The sequence below is a fragment of the Cryptotermes secundus genome, unplaced genomic scaffold (genome assembly GCF_002891405.2).
Source record: "Cryptotermes secundus unplaced genomic scaffold, Csec_1.0 scaffold2380, whole genome shotgun sequence".
NCBI lineage: Eukaryota > Metazoa > Arthropoda > Insecta > Blattodea > Kalotermitidae > Cryptotermes > Cryptotermes secundus.
The window spans coordinates 378316-384887 of record NW_019718033.1 but is presented as its reverse complement, the minus strand read 5'-3'; positions in this window follow the sequence as shown (position 1 = coordinate 384887).

Sequence of the window (6572 nt, the reverse complement as noted above, 5' to 3'; positions counted from 1 at the left end):
ATATGTTTAGCCTACACATCTTTAGTGCGTCCGATTCTGGAATGTGGGGCGGCGTGCTGGGACCCTTGCAGGGAGGGGCAGATAAATGCGTTAGGCCGGGTGCAAAAGATAGAGGCTAAATTTGCACATAGGAACGATTTGAACTGAGGAACCTTGACACAGCGCAGGCAGATAGCTCGCATATGTGCTCTCTTGAAAGCATACACGGGAGAACGAGCTTGGAAGACTATAGGTGATAGATTACAAAGGCCATGCTATCTGAGCAGGGGCGATCATGACAGGAAAATTAGGAGCAGAAAGCAACGGACAGATATCGGAAAATACTCCTTTGTAAATAGGACCATCCAGCTCTGGAACCAACTGCCTTCAGATACTTTGGGGACTCTCTCCTGTAAACAAAATAAATTTAGGAAAAGGGTTAGGAAAGTGATAAATGAGGCAAAGTGAAGATGGGGTGGAAATCAGCGAAAAAAGAATGTAGTAAAGTGAAGTGAAAAGGCTCATGGATGGAAGGATTACGTAAGTGTAGTAAAGCAAAATGAAGGGGAAATGAGAACATCACATCGCGCATTCATTGCTGTTGGTTATTATATATTATGTTAATTTGCTACTAATGTTGTGTTTTTCTACTATTTTTTTGTGTGCTGTGTTTTGTTTCAACGTGCTTATGTGTGTTATTTGTTGTCTTATTGTGGTACCACTGCCACCGGGTGAAAACCCATTTGCAGCTAAATAATAATAATAATAATAATAATAATTCATCCTTTCAACTTCGACGTTTTTAAAATTCCGCGGAGGGGGGGGCAGGTGCCCTGCCCACCTGCTGGCTCCCATGTACTACACCACCTCACTCACTTAATAACCATAATATAAACACAAGTACTATGCAAATTTCAGGTTTGGGAGAACATTAGTGCCTGTAACTGCAGGGTACCTAAACTTGGTGTGGTAATAGATATTTTAAAAATAGGCAACCATTGCTGACGTTATCTTAACTGAATGCAAAATAACATGAATACTGGGAATAATTAATTCATTATTTACTTATTCATTCGGGGCACGCGGTAGCGTAGCTGGTTGAGGCACTATGCTACAAAAAGGAAGGTCGCGGATTCAAGTCCCAATGATGTGAATTTTCTTCAATTAACCTAATCCTTCCAGCTGCACTGTGGCCCTGGGGTCGACTCAGCCTCTAACAGAAATGAGTATCAAGAATCTCCCTGGTGGGGTGAAGGGGGACCGGCGCGAAGGGCTGATAACCTGACCGCAATTTGTGTGGGAGCCTCGACGTCTCGCAAACCTATGGGCCTTCACGGCCTGTTGTAGGGATAGCTCTACCTGTTATTTACTTATTCATTCATTACTTTAGCTTGGATCCGTATTTATTTCGGTTTAATGGTATCTAAAGGCAATGCTCATTTTGTAGTATCTAGTTATAATCAGATAACATTTTTAGAAACAATGTATCATTTGCTTTCTTTATTAGCTTCCTAACCTTGTCCACACAACACTCCGACCACGCACTACGAACCTAACCTGTCAGAAATCCACAAGTCAAGAAGTTGCATATGAAATAAAATAAAATTCTACTAACCTAAGCAGTAACACAAAATGTCACTATCTCGCACTTTATAATTTACACACAGATAACCTATGAAATATAACGCAATGTACTTACGTCACGTATGAAGGTTAAGTATTACTATAATAGATGAAACTTCACTTCATTATTTAAAATTACTTCCTAATCAATTAAGCAACAACTAGTTCGCGCTTGCCCTACAGGCAGTTTTAATCTATCAGTCATTGTACAAACACTTATGCCCTATTCCGCTTTACTAAAAGAGGCGGAAAGCACGGATCGCACGGATCACCCACACTGTAAGAGGAGGGTGCATGCGCACGGATGTATGCTGTCAGTAAAGATCGAACGAGATCGAAGATAATGGCGAACAAATTTGATGTGATACACAGTATATCTAACGTAACAGCGGGCTGGTTTCAGCAAGCTGTAACAAGGGCCTTCTCCCTACAGCCCAGCAGGTCTTCAGCTTACTGCAGCAAATTTAAGAAAATCCGTTTAACGCGATGTTACGTTTAGTCTGCTTTTAAATTAGATATCACGTGTGTGCGCGCGCGTGCATATATGTACATATGTACAGGTTATATTTATTGCGTATATTTACGTTTATATATGTAAGCATGCTTTTGATGAGGAACACCAAATTTAATTCGTTCTGATTAACCCTTTGAAGCATTAAGTTCAATTACATAACATTTAAGAACTTAGTTCCTACTTAAAAAAACACACTGTGCCTCCATTACAAAGAGCAGTAGGGTAATGGTCTTTAGAGAAATCGACACTGTCTGCTCTCAGAATAATAAAAGGCCATAAATACACTTTGGGAAAAATACAGAGTTTTATTAATGTTAAAGAAAGTTGTTCCATTATGCTTTTAAGAGTATAAAACAGCTCTAGATAGCTGGCATGAAGTATGGTAAGGCAACAAACATGCATACCAATAATGTGGTATGGGCTATGTCCTACAATAACAGGGCAGAAGATTGGGATCTTTCTGCCCTTTTCTTCCTGCTAGCAATTTGAACATTTGTGCAGGCTTTGCTGTTTCATGTCCAGAAATTCATTTTTCTGCAAAAACCCTGTCAGTGCAACATATGATATTTGCAAAAAATGATATACGGTGCTAGAAAATCAGTCAAATGTGCAGAATGTCTGGGATAAGAATGAAATTAAGAAATGCCTGAAAATGTCCAGTGGCCATTATTAAATTAACACAGTATTAAAATAAATGTCAGTGCAAGTCATTAGTATTCAGGTAGTGACACTGCAGTCATTCCAAAACATAAACACCATTTTACTATAAGGTAGAGTTGTCCCTGGCCTTAATTAGTAAAGGACTGTGCCATGAACACATATGGGGGTGTGGAAATAAAGCTCCACCCTTCCTGACCTCGGGACTAAATGAAGATGAGTGGTCAGGTTCACACACCGGATGCTTTTACCCCTGGGGAAAGAGCCCCCAGTACCCACTGTGTAGGAGGTTGGGTTGGCCCCAGAGCTGTATTCAGCAAAGTTAAAGGATAAATGATTATTTCATTTTACTAATTAAGAGAAATATTTGCAGACAGTCTGTAACTGACTGTGTCAAGGATAAAAATGGGTATTCAGAATTACAGACACACTCGAGATCAGTAGGAGAGGATGGGGAATAACCAACACATGTTACAAAAGAAATAATTTACAGTGCATGTTTGGGAATTCATTCCTACATTTATCATTATTGGAAAATGAGGTTATAATCTTAAGGCACTAAAAATAGCTTCTTTAAAAGAAAGCACTCTGGAACCAAGCAGACAACATCCACCACCATTTTCAGCTCTGGTTTACACATCACACAAATAAAGCAATGCAAATAACAAAACTATTAAAGAGCCTTGACAAATGGGATAAAACTTGCTTAATTTTAGTCACTACAGATTATAAAAATAAAGAAGAAAGACATTTTTTCAGTTGAGTTTGAAGTCATATGTAATACATTCCCCCTCCTGCCCCCACACTGTCAAGGTTGAAAATGCTACTGAAAATATATTGTAATCTAATGTTTGTTGTTAAAACAAAAGTAAAGAGATCAAGTTAACTGAAATACATCTTTCAGCCTTCAAGGGGATGAAAGGAATTCAAGCAGTCATATGCATTAATGGTTTTGCTGTCATGATACTTATGGTATACATTCAGCCAACAATTGGGCTACCTCTGGACCATTCAGTTCCTCCCATTGTACTACTTCTGCAACTGATTTAACCAATTCTTATATGCATACTGAACGAAATTAATTGGGATTCATTCTTAATTACAAAAAGTTAAATTTGTTTTCCAGTTACATGATCCATATCATAACAACACAGAACTTTCTTTACATGTTCCTCAATTACAAATGCCTTGAAACAGAAAGGTAACTTGTAACACTCTATCCATATTGAAATGTGAGTCAGACACAAACATGACCATTGATTTGTTTGCTTAAATTATACCTCCATTAAAAATATTTCAAGGATGAGATTATAATGGTTGTTTCTCATGATCTTTACTGTGACACTTCTAGCTAGTATTCACATTTGCCTATAATAAGTGTTACAATTTATTTGTAAATGTAAGTGCAACTTACAAGTAATGGTGTACTTTTATGTAAGCCCACAGCAATCTTCAGTATAAATGATAAAATGACAATACAAAGCTAAGTCAGTAAAGTGACTGATTACAGGTAAGACAACTGGGTTTTAATCTCACTCAGTGGGGGGTGGGGGCTTTCCATTCCAGATTGCTATCAGACTGGTTCTGGGGCCCATCTTACCAGCTATCCAGAGGATACATAAAGGCTCTTTACCTTGAAGCAGAAAGTGACCAGAATGTTAAACTAACCACTCATCACCATTTATTGTTCATAATGTGTTACCTCTACCCCCATGTGTTCACAGCATGGTGCTTAAGGGACACCTTTTTCTATTAAATGCACTCATTATGGATGAATTACTTTAGGGTTCTGAAGGATTAGTCTTCTGGGATTTGATACCATTCATACTAAACTTATCATACAGCCAGGGTTCCAAACGTCATGTTGAAGAATAGTTGGATTTTTCAACCATCCATACTGGAAAGAGATGAATAAATTTTCTAACAAGAGTATGTTCTTCTGGATTGTGTAGACTGTGTAGTTTGGTAGATATCTACCTACAATATGATGTGTAGTTTGGCCAAACTGTACAGTTATCTAATTCCAGGATGTCTATTAATGTTAATATTTACTGCCATGTGGACTGCATATCTCACAAATTTTAATACAGTTTTGATTGGGTAGTACACTTGTGAGCCCATTATAGTGACCACCAGATCTAAGGCATGAACTGTCCTAGCCTGCTCAAACACTGGGGTTGTGGGTTTGAATCCCACTCAAGGTGTGGATGTTTGTCTGCATTTGTTCTGTATTTTTGTCATCTTGTGTAGGTACTGGCCTTGTGACAGGCTGATCCCCCTCACCCAAGGAGTCTTTACCAACTAATTAAGGAAATCTAAATGGGCTAAGATTCATCTTGAACTGTAGCACCCAAAGAGTATAGATTAAGGAAATGTAAACAGAGGCTAAGATTCATCTTGAACTGTAGTGCCCAAAGAGTATAGATTAAGGAAATGTAAACAGAGGCTAAGGTTCATCTTGAACTGTAGTGCACAAAGAGTATGGATTAAGGAAATGTAAACAGAGGTTAAGGTTCATCTTGAACTGTAGTGCACAAAGAATACAGATTAAGGAAATGTAAACAGAGGCTAAGATTCATCTTGCACTGTAGAACTCAGAGCATAGTATAGTAGTATACCTGTGAGCCTGACAAGATGCTATTAGTACTCAGTTTCTCCACTCACAGTAAGAGCACCTTCTATAAATTCTGCACATTAAAACATAAAATATGTATTAATGATTCATAACAGTAAAACTCAGATTACTAATGCGTAACTATTCAACGCACATTTGACGGCTGAAAAAACAAAATGTAAGACAGAATTAATGAGTGTTATATTGGTTGACAGTTCTTTGTATCACCAGTTTTGATCACTGATGGTTTCATCACATGATAACATACGCACATCNGTAAACAGAGGCTAAGGTTGATCATGAATTCTAGCGCCAAGAGCATAGTATAGTAGTATACCTGTGAGCCTGACAAGATGCTATTAGTACTCAGTTTCTCCACTCACAGTAAGAGCACCTTCTATAAATTCTGCACATTAAAACATAAAATATGTATTAATGATTCATAACAGTAAAACTCAGATTACTAATGCGTAACTATTCAACGCACATTTGACGGCTGAAAAAACAAAACGTAAGAAAGAATTAATGAGTTTTATATTGGTTGACAGTTCTTTGTATCACCAGTTTCGATCACTGATGGTTTCATCACGATAACATATGCACATGAAATATTAAAATAATAGCACTTCCAACTATTTAAAGAAGGCAACTGACAGAGTAACTACACATGAAAAACTAGACGATTCACAGTGTGAAGAGAACTTACATAAACCAACTGTTAATCAGTATCATAAGCATCATACACCCTGATAACATCAGCGTAAAATATCAGTCATATGACCCTACTGCTGTTTCTACTTGGGAAAAGAAATGAAAGAAACTAGTGAAGAGGACTATTCTGCTTCTTCCAGAAGTCTCTCATTTGATGACACTGCCAATGTCAACACTATGTAGTATCAATGACAGGAGTAATGAATGTGGATCAGTTGGTAGAAGGTGAATTTTCAGCCATATATGCAACAAGAACATTCTGAGGTTTTCATGGCAGTGAAGATTGTGGCCTACCATACAATTTAGTACTGGCTTTGTTCACTGAGATAAAGACCATAGGATGTGTAGGGATTATAGCAGGGTCTCCATCCCTTGCACAATGTAACTGCAACCACTAACCAGATATTTCTTACTATACTTTTCATGTGCAACACACAGGCCTGGTCTAAAAACACATCCTGTAATAGACACATT